This window comes from Mustelus asterias, chromosome 17, assembly GCF_964213995.1.
Source record: "Mustelus asterias chromosome 17, sMusAst1.hap1.1, whole genome shotgun sequence".
Taxonomy (NCBI): Eukaryota; Metazoa; Chordata; class Chondrichthyes; order Carcharhiniformes; family Triakidae; genus Mustelus; species Mustelus asterias.
In genome coordinates, this window is record NC_135817.1 from 25123639 (window position 1) to 25140054 (window position 16416).

At 41.4% G+C, this 16416-nt stretch overlaps 1 protein-coding gene across 4 annotated transcripts in view; it reads right to left on the reverse strand.

The window, feature by feature from the left end:
• Positions 1-16416, reverse strand: part of glra2 (glycine receptor, alpha 2) — a 231743-nt gene that overhangs the window by 149048 nt on the left and 66279 nt on the right. The window lies entirely within an intron of this gene.

Genomic DNA, 16416 nt, shown 5'->3' on the forward strand with positions numbered 1-16416 from the left:
TATCAGGTTTACTTGCAGCCAACGGGGGATCCAAAACACACAACACTGAATTTCCTAGTCCTGATAGTTTATTAATGTGTGTGTGAGATTTGATATCCGCCTCCTAATTAGTGCAAGGTTAATATGGCTGCAAGAAGTACTACAAGGCTCAAACATCAATCACTAGTTAGCCACTAAACAACTGTCTGCCATTGGATGCCCATGTTCTACAAGGATAAAGTTCTACAAGGATAAACTCACTGCAGTGAGTGAAAACAGCCCAATGCATGACATTTTTATTTCTCAATTGAGGATGAAGCATTGTGTCTGTGTTGTAGTTACAAATGGTAACTCAAATCATTCCAGGATACAAGTTTGGAAGAGGTTCAAATACTATCTTTCAAGCATGAAATCTTGTTGGTTAGGAGAATAAAGTACTTTCTACCTAAACATTCTTAAATGGTTCTAATTGAAGTCTGTATTTTGAAATTCTCTTTAAATACTTAATATTCATACTTTATGTTATTGGTATTTCGGAACCATTAGTTTACGTGCTATGATCATGTAATCATATAAAATGCCAAGAAGTCAGTATTCTATGCCTGCAATAATACTGGTGTTACAATTATCACCATTACTAAGTTTGTAATTGGAGGAGTAGGTCCTTCAAGGCCATGTAACCTACTCAATCCTTTTGTTAATCATCGAAGCCTTATCTTAGGTTTCACATTTCCTGCCCTTTCATCTTATCCTGTGATATCCTCATTTTCTCAACTCAATTGATTTGACAGTACTCTGGCAGACTGTATTTAACATTCACAAAATCCATTCTGCTTTATGTTTAAGTAAGTTCAAATTCTAAGATAATGTTCCCTTTCTCTAGCTCTCTAGGGTCCCACTGCCAGAAAGTAGAGCATTCTCTATATCCTTTCAATTATCTACAAACCATTTCATCAGTTTCCCCCAACCTTCTTATCTTTAAGGAATATAACTCAAGTTTATACAACCTTTCTTTTTAGTAAGTCCTTTTAGTCTGGTAAGTGTCATTGGGCTTTCTACAAAGCCAATGCATTCTTCTTGGGTGGGTATCCATTACAGCTCTGGCAATGTTTCTTTCCTATGCCCAATGTGCTGAAGTGTAGCAATAACCTTATAGATCATTCTTTGCACCAGTGAGTTTAAGTGGCACTGGCCCATGTTTTGCAGTTGCAATGTTGGTGAAACAGTTAGTATTTGGCGTCATTACTCTGTGAAACTGACAGCAACATCTGGCATCCGCACATGTGCAGCAAAACCCAGAAATCACTGTCAGAGATCCCCTGCTCCTCCACAGCATGTGCGGTTGAAGTCTCTGCAGCCAGCTATCTTTAGAAAGCACTGCACTGACAAGAACTGCCCCTTTTGCACTGTAACATCATTGTTTAAAAAGCTCTGAATCATTTACACTTTGTAAATATGGTGTTACTGAATTTGTAATGCCATATTAAGTCTTAACTACTGTTGAATGACCTCTCCATTGCCAGGAAAGCTAAATTTGTGTAAATTCAAGTAATAAAAATTCCATTGTGTTTCAAAATAATAAAATACTTTTTTCAAAAATTTGTTCAACTTCTGTGTGTTCAATTCAATAATTTAATATCCTACAAAGTTTTTTTTAAAAAAGTGATGGTGAATGGGTGCATTTTGCTTCCAGGTTTACTGTCTGAGAAATCTTCATCGTGATTGGTTGCTTACACTACTTGATGACATTAGATTGCTGAACATCTGCAGACCGCTTGACTTGGTGCCTGATTCAAATTATCAGGAAAGGTGAAAAGCATAGCTACAGGTGGCTAATGGTCTGGTTTTAGACTATAAGACATAGGAGCAGAATTAGGCCACTCAGCCCATCGAGTCCGCTCCGCCATTCAATCATGGCTGATATTTTTTTCATCCCCATTCTCCTGCCATTTCCCTATAACCCCTGATCCCCTTATTAATCAAGAACCTATCTATCTCTGTCTTAAATACACTCAATGACCTGGCCTCCACAGCCTTCTGCGGCAAACAGTTCCACAGATTCACCACTCTCTGGCTGAAGAAATTCCTCCTCATCTGTTTTAAAGGATTGTCCCTTTAGTCTGAGGTTGTGCCCTCTGGTTCTAGTTTTTTCTATTACTGGAAACATCCTCTCCATGTCCACTCTATCCGAGCCTCGCAGTATCCTGTAAGTTTCAATAAGATCCCCCCTCATCCTTCTAAACTTCAATGTGTACAGACCCAGAGTCCTCAACCGTTCCTCATATGACAAGCTCTTCATTCCAGGGATCATTCTTGTGAACCTCCTCAGGACCCTTTCTAAGGCTAGCACATCTTTCCTTAGGTATGGGGGCAAAAACTGCTCACAATACTCCAAGCCTTATACAGCTTCAGAAGTATATCCCTGCTCTTGTATTCTAAATCTCTCAACATGAATGCTAACATTGCATTTGCTTCCTAACTGTCGAATGAACCTGCACGTTAACCTTAAGAGAATCTTGATCAAGGATCCCAAAGTCCCTTTGTGCTTCTGATTTCCTAAGCATTTTCCCATTTAGAAAATAGTCTATGCCTCCATTCCTTCTTCCAAAGTGCATTACCTCAATCTTGAATTCCATCTGCCACTGCTTTGCCCACTCTCCTAGCCTATCCAAGTCCTTCTGCAGCCCCCCTGCTTCCTCAATACTACCTGCCCCTCTACATATCTTTGTATTATCTGCAAACTTAGCAACAGTGCCTTCAGTTCCTTCTTCCAAATCGTTAATGTATATTGTGAAAAGTTGTGGTCCCAGCACTGACCCCTGAGGCACACCCCTGAGGCACACCACTAGTCACCAGCTGCCATCTTGAAAAGGACCCCTTTATCCCCACTCTCTGCCTTCTGCCAATCAGCCAATCCTCTATCTAAGCCAGGATCTTACCCTTAACACCATGGGCACTTAACTTATTTAACAGGCTCCTATGTGACACCTTGTCAAAAGCCTTCTGGAAATCTAAATAAATCATGTCCACTGGTTCTCCCTTATCTAACTTCCTTGTTACCTCCTTAAAGAACTCTAACAGATTTGTCAGACATTACCTCCCCTTGACAAAGCCGTGCTGACTCAGTCCTATTTTATCATGTACTTCCAAGTACTCTGCAATCTCATCTTTAATAATGGACTCTAAAATCTTGCCAATGACCGAATTCAGGCTAACTGGCATATAATTTCCCATCTGCTGTCTCTCTCCTTTCTTAAACAGCGGTGTTACATTAGCTACTTTCCAGTCCTCTGGGACCTTCCCTCCCTCCAGTGATTCCTGAAAGATCATCATCAATGCCTCCACAATTTCCTCAGCTATCTCTTTTAGAACCCTGGGGTGTAGTCCATCCAGTCTAGGTGATTTATCCACCTTCAGACCTTTCAGCTTCCCCAGAACCTTCCCCTTATTGATGCCCCTAAACTCACCTGTGGCCCCTGATTCTACTGGAGCTCTGGCATCCCACTGGCATCTGGCATCTTCCACCGCGAAGACTGATGCAAAGTAACTATTCAGTCCTCTGCCATTTCTTTGTTTCCTATTATTACTTCTCCTCATTTTCCAGTGGTCCAATGTCTATTTTTGCCCCTCTCTTACCTTTTCATATATATAGAAAAAAAACTCTTCCCATCTTTTATATTACTAGCTAGCTTACACTCATTTCATCTTCTCCCCCGTTATTGCTTTTTTAGTTGTCCTCTGCTCGCTTTTAAAGACTTCCCAATCCTCTGGCTTCCCACTAATCTTTGCCACTTTGTATGCTTTTTCTTTTGCATTTATGCTGTGCTTGACTTCCCTCATCAGCCATGGATGCCTCGTCCTCACCTTAGCATGTTTCCTCCTCCTTGGGATAAATTTCTGCTGTGCCTCCCGAATAACCCCCAGAAACTCCTGCCATTGCTGTTCCACTGTTTTCCCTGCTAGGCTCCCTTTCCAAACAACTCTGGCCAGCTCCTCCCTCATGTCTTTGTAGTTATCTTTATTTAATTGTAATTAATGGTTTTAACTCACTCAAAACCTAGCCACGTTCAGAGAGTTAAAACTGGATTCTGGATCTTAGTGGGAGGCTTCCTTTGAGGTCAATGGCAAGTGCCAGACACAAACCCTAGGTCTGTGTACCCAGATATCAGTTTTATAGGTTGGTAAAGCCAAGAGAACAGTCAGCTGGGGTTCATTACGATAGCTATTCTTGCCACTTGGGATTAATAAATGCTGAAAAATTGAAATAATTTGTGGAGAATGTATTGTAATCCATTTGCAAACAGAGATACAAATTTATAGCACTCTATATATTAGTATGGTTCCTTTGACTCAGAGTTTGGGAACTTCAAGAAACCACTGAAAAGAGTCAAGGCTAACTGCTGAAACTTGGGCACAGCTCATGGGTTCACAGGACTTCACTGGCATTTCTTTTGGCTGCTAACATAAGGTTTCTGCTTTTGCTCCAATACATTAATGGATGTTAAAACTATTTCCAGTAGCTAGCAGTTAAAAACTATTGGCTCAAATTGCGTTATAATCATTGCTGAAACAAAAGCATCGTGAGCAGTTACTCATCACTGTTGATTGTCAGCATTATCACAGAAAAAAATGACTAAGTATCTTGATACTTTTTTAAAAAAATGTGAATATGTTTTTGAAAAGCCACAAGTCTGGAATCTCAAGGTGTCTTCAACTGTCTGCTGGCCATCTCACAATACCCCAATTTCCAGTTAACGTAATGTGCAGGAATATCAGGAGCTAGCAAGCATAGAAGCTGAAGTCACCATTTGTTTCCATTTTTAGGTGATATAAATAGTGAACCTCAATGTCCGAATATTGCCATACCCAACTTAATAGAAATGTAATAGGGTTAATGTAGAGAAATGTATATATTCCTACATGCATAACTTGAAGAGGGGGACAATATAATCAGCAGTGTTTGAATAACTATAGAATCACTTTAATATTATCCCTGTCATGTAAATAATGATATGCATGCTATGATTTAACAATTAAAGGATTAATAGAAATAGTTTAATGAAAACGCTAACATATTAATCTCTTTTGCATGTTTGTGTTTTCCAATAAGTGTTTTCAATCTAATAGCAAAGTCAAGATCCACACCATAGAACCATATGGTACAACTGAGATTGTATAGCCTATTGTATCTGTGCTGAAACTTGCACCTGATCTTTCTCCATAGCCGTGCAATACTTTCCTTCTCAAATATGTCTTCAATTCCCTTTTGAGCACTTTGAAAGCATATTATCAAGATGGAGAGTGAAGTAGTTGATTCGGAGACACGGGTGCTGAATCTTAATAAAGGAAACTATGAGAATATGAGGGGTGAGTTGGCCTTGACAGATTGGGGAGAGTTACTTAAAGGGATGACAGTGGATAGGCAGTGGCAAACATTCAAGAAACATATGGGGGAACTGCAGCAACTGTTTATTCCTGTCTGGCACAAAAGCAAAATGGGCAAGAGGGCAAATCCATGGCTTACAAAGGAAATGAGAGAGAGTATCCGATCTAAGGAAGAAGCATACAGATTGGCCAAGAAAAATAATGGGTCTGAGGATTGGGAGCAGTTTAGAATTCAGCAAAGAAGGACCAAGGGATTGATTAAGAGGAAAATACAGTACGAAAGTAAGCTTGCAGGGAACATAAAGTCTGACACTAAGAGTTTTTACAGATATGTGAAGAGAAAGAGGTTTGGTGAAGGCAAATGTAAGTCCTCTACAGACAGAAATGGGGGAATGTATAATAGAGGACAAAGAAATGGCCGAGCAACTGAATACATACTTTGGTTCCCTCTTCACAAAAGAGGACACAAATCAGATACCATAAATGTTGCAGAATGCAACAGGGAAGAACTGAGGGAGGTCAATATTAGTAGAGAACTGGTACTGGAAAAATTAATGGGATTGAAGGTGGATAAATCCCCGGGCCTGATAATCTATATCCCAGAGTACTTAAGGAAGTGGCTCTAGAAATTGTGGATGCATTGGTGGTCATCTTCCAGGATTCTATAGACTCTGGAACAGTCCCTGCAGATTGGAGGGTAGTGAATGTCATTCCAATATTCAAAAAGGGAAGTAGAGAGAAAACAGGGAATCATAGACCAGTAAGCTTAACATCGATAGTGGGGAAAATTCTCGAATCCATTATCAAGAATTTTATAGCAGAGCTTTGGCAGGATCAGACAGATTTATGAAGGGGAAATCATGCTTGACAAATCAGTTGGAATTCTTTGAAGATGTAACTAGTACAGTTGACAAGGGGGAACCAGTTGATGTGGTATATTTGGACTTTCAGAAAGCGTTTGACAAAGTCTCACACAAGAGATTATCATGTAAGATTAAAGCACATGGGATTGGGGGAAGTGTATTGAGATGGATAGAAAACTGGTTGGCAGAGAGGAAACAAGGAGTAGTAATTAATGGGTGCTTTTCAAATTGGCAGGCATTAACTAGTGGAGTGCCACAGGGATCAGTGCTGGGACCCCAGCTATTCACAATGTATATTAATGATTTGGATGAGGGAACAAAATGTAACATCTCAAAGTTTGCAGATGATACCAAGTTGGGTGGGAGGGTAAACTGTGATGAGGATGCAGAGATCCTTCAGAATGATCTGGACAGGTTGGGTGAGTGGACTCATCAATGGCAGATGCAGTATAATTTGGAAGTGTGAGGTTATTCACTTTGGAAGCAAAATAAAGGCAGATTACTACCTGAATGATTGTAAATTGGGAGAGGGGAGTGTGCCGCGGGACCTGGGTGGCATTGTGCACCTATCACTGAAGGTAAGCATGCAGGTGCAGCAGGCGGCAAATGGCATGTTGGCCTTCATTGTGAGAGGTTTCGAGTACAGGAGCAGGGATGTATTGTTGCAATTATACAGTACCTTGGTGAGGCCACACAGTATTGTGTGCAGTTTTGGTCTCGATGTTCTTATTCTCGAGGGATGGCGAGATTGACCTAGGTTAGGATTGTTTTCGCTGGAGTTCAGATGAATGAGGGGGGATCTCATAGAGACTTATACAATTCTAACAGGACTAGACAGGGTAGATGCAAGGAGGATATTCCCAATGGTGGGGGAGTCCAGAACCCTGAGGATTCAGGGTAGACCATTTAGGACGGAGGTGAGGAGACATTTCTTCACCCAAAGAGTGAGGAGCCTGTGGAATTCATTACCACAGGAAGTAGTTGATGCCAAAACATTGAATTTATTCAAGAGGCAGCTGGATGTCGCACTTGCGACGAATGGGATCAAAGGTTATGGGAAAAAAGCAGGATTAGGCCATTGGTCATGATCATAATGAATGGCAGAGCACGCTCAAAGGGCCAAATGGCCTCCTGCTGCTCCTATATTTCTATTAGTCGCTCAAAGCAATAGTTTTTTAAGAAACTTTCTGGTTACTTAATATTGTTCACCTGGAAATATTTTAGTTTGCTTGAACAGGACGGTGAATATAACCACAGATGGCAAATACTGCCCTTGTTTTCTATTATACTGCTTGCGATTCCTCTTCGAGTCGATCTTTTTAAAAGACATGAAGCTGTCTAATGTATAAACTACATGGAACTTCAGATAGGCAGTTTGGCTTGCTGATGATAATTGCTTTGGAACAACAGATAAATTTATGCTCATTAACCTGCCATTTATTGTTATCATTCCTTGCCTCAGCTTTCCAAATCATCATAACCAAAAATAACTTATTTTCTATAAGATCAGGACTTGGAAGGGACAGTGAGCATAGATTTATAACTATGAAGCATGCTTGACTAATTTAATTAAATTCTTCAAGTGAAATAATGTATAGAGATAAATGACATGCAATGGTTTGTCAGATTTAGACATTTGAGTAGCACCATGCAAGAGGTTTCTTACTAAACTTAAGATCATGGAGCAAACAATATAAAAATGTTTTGTCTTGTTGATGCCGGATAAAAGGGATCAAGAAACTTCAAAGAACATTGCTTTGGACAACAGGAGGATTTGGAAGGAAATGGAAAAGTGAATGGAATTGGGACAGTACAGTTCAAAGTAGATGACTGCGAAGAGGTCCAGTCTGGGGAAGATGACCAAGGATTGAAATATCCTTCAAATGTTAAATTGTTAAAGGAGTGAAAGAACAGTGGGATTTAAGGTTTCAGATAAGCAAATCATTAAAAACAGAAATGCAGATAGAGATGACCATAAAAGGTCAAAAACGATTCTGTGTCCATGTATGGAAGCATTACAAACAAAAGTATCTTTATAGAGCACTGGTGAGACCACAGTTAGAACTCTCTAAGTCTAGATATCCCACTGTAGAATCACAGAGTGATACGGAAAAGAGGGAGACAACCCATCGTGCTAGTGTTCACTTGTTGAAAGACTGATCTGATTATTACCATTCCCCAGCTCAGGCCCCATAACCCTGCATTTTTTTGTTTCTTCTCTTTTGAAGGTTACTACTGAATCTGTTTCTATTATCTTTTTAGGAAGTGCATTCAAAATCATGATAAATCAGTGCATTTTTTAAAAAATGTTGTTGTTTTGCCTATTATTTGTATCCCTTGGTTAAAATCATAGAAAGTTTGCCGTGTCTGACTGGTCGAAAAATGAGCCAGTGAGCCTAATCCTATTTTGCAGCATTTGGACCATAGCCCTGCAGCTTAGAGATGCATACTGACCCTCTGTCTCTGGAAAGAATATTTCATCAAAACCCTCCCCAATTTTGATTCTCTCATCCCTTAACCTTCTATCTCCTGAGGAGAACATTCCCAGCTTCTCCAGTCTCTGCACATAATTGTAGTACCTCATCCCTGAGAATTCTATACCATTAAAAAATGCCACTCAGGCCATAACCATGACACAGCCAGAAAATTGAAGTAAGTTTACATTATGCCACTAAAAACTGTTCACCCCACATTGAAACATGCTCTACCTGCCCCACCATGAGGCCCAGAACTAAATCCAAGACTTATTTATTCCTTATTTGCAAGACCTGCACTGGTCATGAAAGTTCTCTTGCACGTTTCCAGAATTTTTTTTCTCTTTACCTATTGCACAGTTACTATTCTAATTCATAACAGGGTTGCGAGAAGTTGACTATTATCACTCCTCTCTAATTCTTGTATCTTTCTGTAATTTGCTTGCAAATCTCTCCTCTATCTCCGTCCCACATTGTGGTGCTAAAATATACACCCAGCAGTGTAATAGCCCCTCTATTCTTTTTTGTTCTGTCTTTGGTCTGTCAACTACATGATCCCTTCGAGAGCTAAAATAATGTCCTTGATCAATAGTGTCAAATTCCCTCCTTTTATTTTCTTTCTTATTTTTCATGAATACCCACGATAAAAAGTAATTAATCCGTTAGTAGAATATTTATTCAGTCCAGGGTGATAATAGAAGAGGGAGGATATATTTACAGGTATCATGAAACTAGGGCCATATTCATAGGAACAATGGAGATTATGGCACAACTAATGGAAGTCTTCAACATTTTGAAAGGGTTGGAGAGATTAAGTAATGAAGGATTAGTTCCATTCATTGATACATCAGGAAAAAAATCAAAAACTCAGGGTTTGCACTGGATGCATAATGGTGGAGATTTGAGGAAGTATTTTCACAAAGTGCCTATTGAAGATGTCAGTGGCAGCGTTGAAAAGAAAATTAGATGAACATTTGAAAAAATAAAATTTTAAAAATGAGTAAGAGAGATGGTTCCAGTAGAGGAATTAGGAGGAGTACAGACATGGCTTCCTTTGGCCCCGATACTCCAATATGACTATAGTATTTATTTAGTTATGTTCATAAGATATATTCCTGGCACTGACTTTAGGTGCTTTTAGTTTCCTGCTTTGCTGTCTGTGAGAATACTTCAAAGTGACTGTTTACCCTATTTTCTGACATCACTGCTGCTGCATGCCAGGACATCTCCTTGACTTAGTGACAAATTTAAACTGTTGTCGGGAAAAGGGACATCCATACCAAACAGATCACCCAGATCTTTGTGGGCATTGTTTTTTTGAGGTCAGCATTGCTTTGCTGTTGACCTCAAAACCTGAGCCATTATTTAGATTTGGGGTCCTTTGAAATGCCACCAGGTGCCAAAAGCATGCCCGAGGTTGAAAGGGCTCCACCCAATTATACCTGGAAATTGCCATTGGGCTGCCCTCACCACAACAGGACACCGATATGCATTTTTAAGTAGCCTTAAGCACAAAAACAAGTGGTCATAGTGTACATCTCTTTAGAGCCGATAGTGGTGTGGATGATTTAAATTGTGTTTGCCTCAGATGGCACGGTGTGGATTATTTTGACCAGAGTTCCAAAATCGTTCAACCATTCACCCCATTGTGCATGCACTTTGAACGAACTGTTCACTTAGCCCTGCTCTGCTCTTTCTGCATTGTACTGAATTTCTTTGCCCTTCATGTGTGCATCCAAAACCTTCCTGAAAGTTACTACTGAATCTGCATCTACCCTACTTTCATGAATTAAATTCCATATTTAACAATGCACTCCAGTTCCTTTGCCAATTACCTTAAATCTGTGTCCTCTGGTTACTGACCCACATGCAACAGAAAGAGTGTCTCCTTGTTTAAAACCCCTCGTGACATTGGTATGGATTAATGACACTGCGAGGCTGCCTCCGATGGTGCAAATCATTTACCCGATGTGACTGTCCCTGATCATCAGAAGCAAGCGTGTTGCCTAACAAGGCAAAGGGTTAACATTGTCAAATAACCCGGTCACCATTACTGAGCTTAAATGAAAACCTTTGGCCTTATTATTTACCCGGGACATTATAATAACCTGTTTCATTTAATTAAAAAAGTGAGTGGATGAAAGCTTATTTTCCAGATTTAAGTACAATCATGTTTTAAAACAAATATTGCTGTTGACATACATAATGGGACTGGATTTCCCATTCGTCATTCTGCAATAATGCACTGTGACTGCTGGAAGGCCCATTGAGAACCAACCCTATTAGAAAATGACATGCAGCAAGTGAAAGCATCATGAAAAATAACTTCAACCCAATTAGGTTTTGACTGCCATCAAGTGAAATATTGCAGCCTCTGTGCATGAGACTTTTAATGAGTAAATTGTTCAAATGTTCTTGAAAGCTGTTAGTGCGCAGTAAAAATGCATCTCTGATACATAGCTAGCATCCCGTGCATAGACATCCATTGAGAGCCATCTTGTAAGTTAAGTGTCAAGGCAGAGTTTCCCAGGTACCACGTGATCCATCTGCCAATTGTAGGAGTGAGCTCTGCCACAGTATTCAAAGACAAATGATTATAATTGATTCTGTTCTGACAGTGAAGGAGTGTTCTGTTAATATTCTTAGTGTGAAGTATCTCAGCTATTATCTTCAACCATTGCACAAATCCATAATTTTACCAGCCATCTAGGTTTTATGGGGACGGTCAGCATTTCTGCTGCACCATCTGCATGTCAGCAAATCAACTGCTTTTATTCCCCAGTAAGTCTTTGGGCCTTGTCATTCTAAATACCCTCAGGAAAGTTTTTATTTATTAGTGTCACAAGTAGGCTTACATTAACACTGCAATGAAGTTACTGTGAAAATCACCTCGTCGCCACACTCCAACGCCTGTTCGGGTACACTGAGGGAGAATTCAGCACGGCCAATGCACCTGGCAGCACGTCTTTCAGACTGTGGGAGGAAATCGGAGCACCCAGAGGAAACCCACGCAGACATGGGGAGAACATGCAGACTCTGCACAGATAGTGATTCAAGCCGGGAATCGAACCTGGGTCCCTGGCACTGTGAGACAGCAGAGCTAGCCACTGCCACAAAGCGGTAGGCATATGATGGATTGCTACCTACACATCACCGTTCCGGTTCAATTGATTTAACTCACTGTCCCTTGTCGCTATTAACACATCAGAGTGGGATTTAAGCTTGCTGAGTTTGCTCAGAAGCAAATGTTTTCCTGACCACACAAGATGGTGTCAGGGGTTTGCAGGTATTTTTCCAGTCTCCTCAGCAGCTAGGTTGAGGCAGGTGTAGGTGGAAGTACATCTGCTGATTATGACAGCACCATTTTATAGCATGAAAAATTGATTGTTCAAAAATCAGTCAAATCAAATTATTTGATTGTTTTTAAGCACTAAATTCCCACCTTGTGCTCTCACTGCACAACATTATGACAGCAGAATTCAGAACAGAGCCTTGATTGAGTGCCTGTAATGTGCTTAAAACAAGGGACTGTTTTTAATGAGTAAGATAAATATGCTGCTGGTTGTAAACAGCTGGAAGCTGAGCATTGAGCTTTTTTTTTTATTCATTCACTGGACTAACTAGACTCAGAATCCCTATAGTGCAGAAGGAGGCAATTTGGCCCATTGAGTCTCAACCGACTCTCGCTGACAGAGTACCTTGCCAGAGCCCTTTCCCCCACCCTATCCCCGTAATCACATGGCTAATCCCCCTTACCTACACTTCTTGGGATAGTAGGGGCAATTTAGCATGGCCAATCCACTTAATCTACTGTGGGAGGAAATCGGAGCACCTAGAGGCAACCCACACAGACACGGGCGAATGTGCAAACTCCACACAGTCACCGGTGGTTAGAATTGAACCCGGGTCCCTGACGCTGTGAGGCAGCAGTGGTAACCACTGTGCCAATATGCTGCCCCACTCAGGCCAGTATGTGTTGCCCATCCCCAGTTGTCCTTGGACTGCCAGAAGGCAATTAGGAGTCAACCACATTGTTGTGGATTGGATCTGGAGTCACATGTAAGGGCATTAGCTAACCAGATGGGTTTTTACAACAATTGACAATGGAGAACACTACGACCTACACACCAACTATGAGCATCATTTTATCGAATTCAAATTCCATGATCTGCCATAGTGCGATTCGAACCCGGGTCTCTTGAGCATTACCCTGGGTCTCTCGGTTACTAATCCAGTGACAATGCCACCAGACTAGCACCTCCCCTGATTGTGGGGAGTTATGTGAAATGTTTGCATCCTCTGGAATGATCAGGTTATTCAGGGAGGGACTAGCATGGTTTAGGGATGAGGTTGGCTTGTCAGGATTAAGAGAGTATGGAGGGTAATCTGGGTGTGAGGTCATCTGGGTGCAGCTGATTGCAAGAAAGGATTAGATTTTGGATTGGAGTGGCTCCATCAGCTTTTATGATCAAGTTGGGATGTCTGAGCTCAAAGATCAGTTAAATTTGGGAAAAGGAACCAAGGGGAGATGGAGACAAGCCGCATGGTAATTAATTTCTAGAGAGCAGTGGGAAACTGAGGAAAATGATCCATTATCTTTTTTGAAACTTTTCAGTTTTTAAGATTTGCAGGTCAGAAGGTATGCAAATAACAGTCTGGAAATTAAGGTAGAGTATTGAGTAGCAGTTTAAGATAACCTCTCAAGGCAGTCAAGAGATACAACTTTGTACTCAGCTTCCTCTAGACAATGTGAACACGATTCAGACTGGTGTAGGTTTCCCAGGGACACCAGCACTGTGGGCCATCACCTATACAGCCTTCCTCATTGATATCATTGAAGAACACTGCATAGGCTGTACAGGTACCACCTACCTTGCTGCATCAAGGTATGTCTGTGCAGAGAATGAACTTTCCTCCCAGTTCACCATTTGCACAAAAACACTTGAAATAGCCAGTCATTTGAATGGACAGTGAGTGGCACAGTAAAGTGGAAATTTAGTACTTATAAAGTTGGGAATGATTTTAGTATACACTTGGGCCTAGATTTCAACTTATCTGATCCACTGGAAGGTGGGAACAGTGGGCAAGGAACTTGTTGATCAGGATTGCCCGCATGCTATAGAGCTATATGTGTTTGAATTAAGTTGCCAATCGGTTCCTTCAAAGAACAGTACAGCACAGGAAACAGGCCCTTCGGCCCTCCAAGCCTGTGCCGCTCCTTGGTCCAACTAGACCAATCGTTTGTATCCCTCTATTCCCAGGCTGCTCATGTGACTATCCAGGTAAGTCTTAAACGATGTCAGCGTGCCTGCCTCCACCACCCTACTTGGCAGTGCATTCCAGGCCCCCACCACCCTCTGTGTAAAAAACATCCCTCTGATATCTGAGTTATACTTCGCCCCTCTCACCTTGAGCCCGATCAAGGCCTGGAAGTTAGTCTGATTGGCAGACATATTAAGGGGGGGGGGGGGGCGGGGAGGAGAGTTACCACCCCCATTTTCCAGGGGAGTGGGGGGGGAGGTGCGAGAATGGTGGAAGGGGTGGAGAATTGATTAGGAGACCCAAAACAGCTTTTACACTGGCAGGATTTCTCCACTAAATTGTCCCCACCTGTTGCCAATGACGTAACAGGGGTCCTGACATTAAAAGTCAATGTGAATCATGGCTGGTCCCCCAAAACATACACCTGGTGAACAGAATCTGCCTGAGACGTACGTGTGTGCAGCTCCTGGGGGAAGAAGGTCATGCCTGGGCAGTACTTGGCACTGCCCTGGCAATGCTGGGTTCTGTGGGCAGGGTGGGGGGTTCATTTTTTAAAAATGTAAATTGGGTTGCCATTTTAAAAAGGGGGCCCTAAGCTGCCAGCACTCGCCCCTCCAGTATCATGTCATGGGACCCGTCCTTCCACATTTTTTTCCAAAGTGGCAAAAATATGGCAAGAAAACCATCAGTGCAGCCAAACAGGCTATACTCTGCTCTTCCTGCCCAAGCTGACACTAAGGGAAAAAAAACCCAGAAAATTCTGCTTTAACTTCTGGTTGGATGGAACAGGATGGCAGCAACTGCCACAAGTTAAGTCCATGCTCGAAGGGGGGGATAAGTGAGAAATGGGGGAGAGGCAATCTGAGTGATAGCAAGGGTTAGCAGGGAGGGTGGGTGGAGCAGGGGACTCAGTCGTGGTGAGTGGGTAGGGTCAATTGGAGTGCAGTTTAGGGGTCAGTCCTTTGGAGGGCAGGCAGGCATGCACTGAGGGAAATGGGGTTGACAATCCAAGGACCAGTGCCCCCACAGCGGTGTAAGCCTCTAATAACTCAAATTCCATCAAATTGAAACTTCCACTGTTATTCTGTGCACATTGTATTGCTGAGTCAAAAGCTGTTTTGTAATGAAGAATAATGTGCATTATAACTATTCTCCAAGACATCAGAATTGTTAATATCCTTGTCTGATCCCTGGTCAGCATGAAATATTATTTATGGAAACGAGCATTTCATTTTCAGCCTAACGCTAAAATAAAATCAAATAGTCTTATCAACAAATTTAAAATCAGTGGAATTCTCAGGTATTTCTCTGTCATAACCAACTTAACCTTCTTTGGAATATAAACAATCTTTTGACATACAGGGTCCTATTTGTGAAAATTAGATACAAAGGGTGGCACAGTGGTTAGCTCTGCTGCCTCACCGTGCCAGGGATCCGAGTTCAGTTCTGGCCTTGGGTCACTGTCTGTGTGGAATTTGCATGTTCACCCCATGTCTGCATGAGTTTCCCCCGGGTGCTCCGGTTTCCTCCCACAGCCCAAAGATGTGCAGATTAGGTGGACTGGCCATGCTAAATTGTCCCTTCATGTCCCAGGATGTGTAGGTTGGGGGATTAGTGGGGTAAAATGCTCTGTTGGGGAGCTGGTGCAGACTCGATGGGCTGAATGGCCTGTAGGGATTCTGCATATTTGAAACAAATATGGCATATTCCTTTGTGTATTCATTTTAGAATAATTGCTTAAAATTAGCACAATGAATGAAGTATGAGCTTGAGTGTATGTACATAACAGTTGCATTTTCCAATCAGCAAAGTTTAATTCAATGCAGTTAATAATTTTTAAATATATTCACAGGATACAGGCAGTGCCAACAAGGCTGGCATTTATTATCCATTCCTCATTGTCCTAGGTCAGTGATGAGACTGCTTCCTGAACCCTTGCTGTTTTTAAGAATCAAGAAGCTACGTTACAGCAACAATCTGTTCCCCTTCTAAAATCCAATCTCCTCAGGATTTAAAGTTTACATTCCGAGAAGATTAACATATTGCTGCTTAATGTGTTGCCATGGAATCCCTAGGCCTGCGATTTTAAGGGAGGTGTTAATCTATTTAAAATAAATCGCTTCCATTAAAATATTGCACAAAGGAATTTAATTAACAAAATTATGCTGTGTGGGGGATTAGTGTGCATACAAGTTTAAGTGCTCATATATTAATCTTCAGAAAGTATGATTTCCAGGTCTCCAAAACATATGCATCTTTACAATAACGGCCAAAATTTCCTGAAATCTTTCACCACTTATTTTCTCTGCAAAACATCAAGGAAACTCGGGCATGAAGAACTGTTCCCACTCAATGCCAAATTTCTTCAATCTCGACACGGATTCTGCAATACCTCATAAATCCCTTTGTGTTCACTGACATAGCATCCCCCATTCCTTCACCCGCCCCGAGCA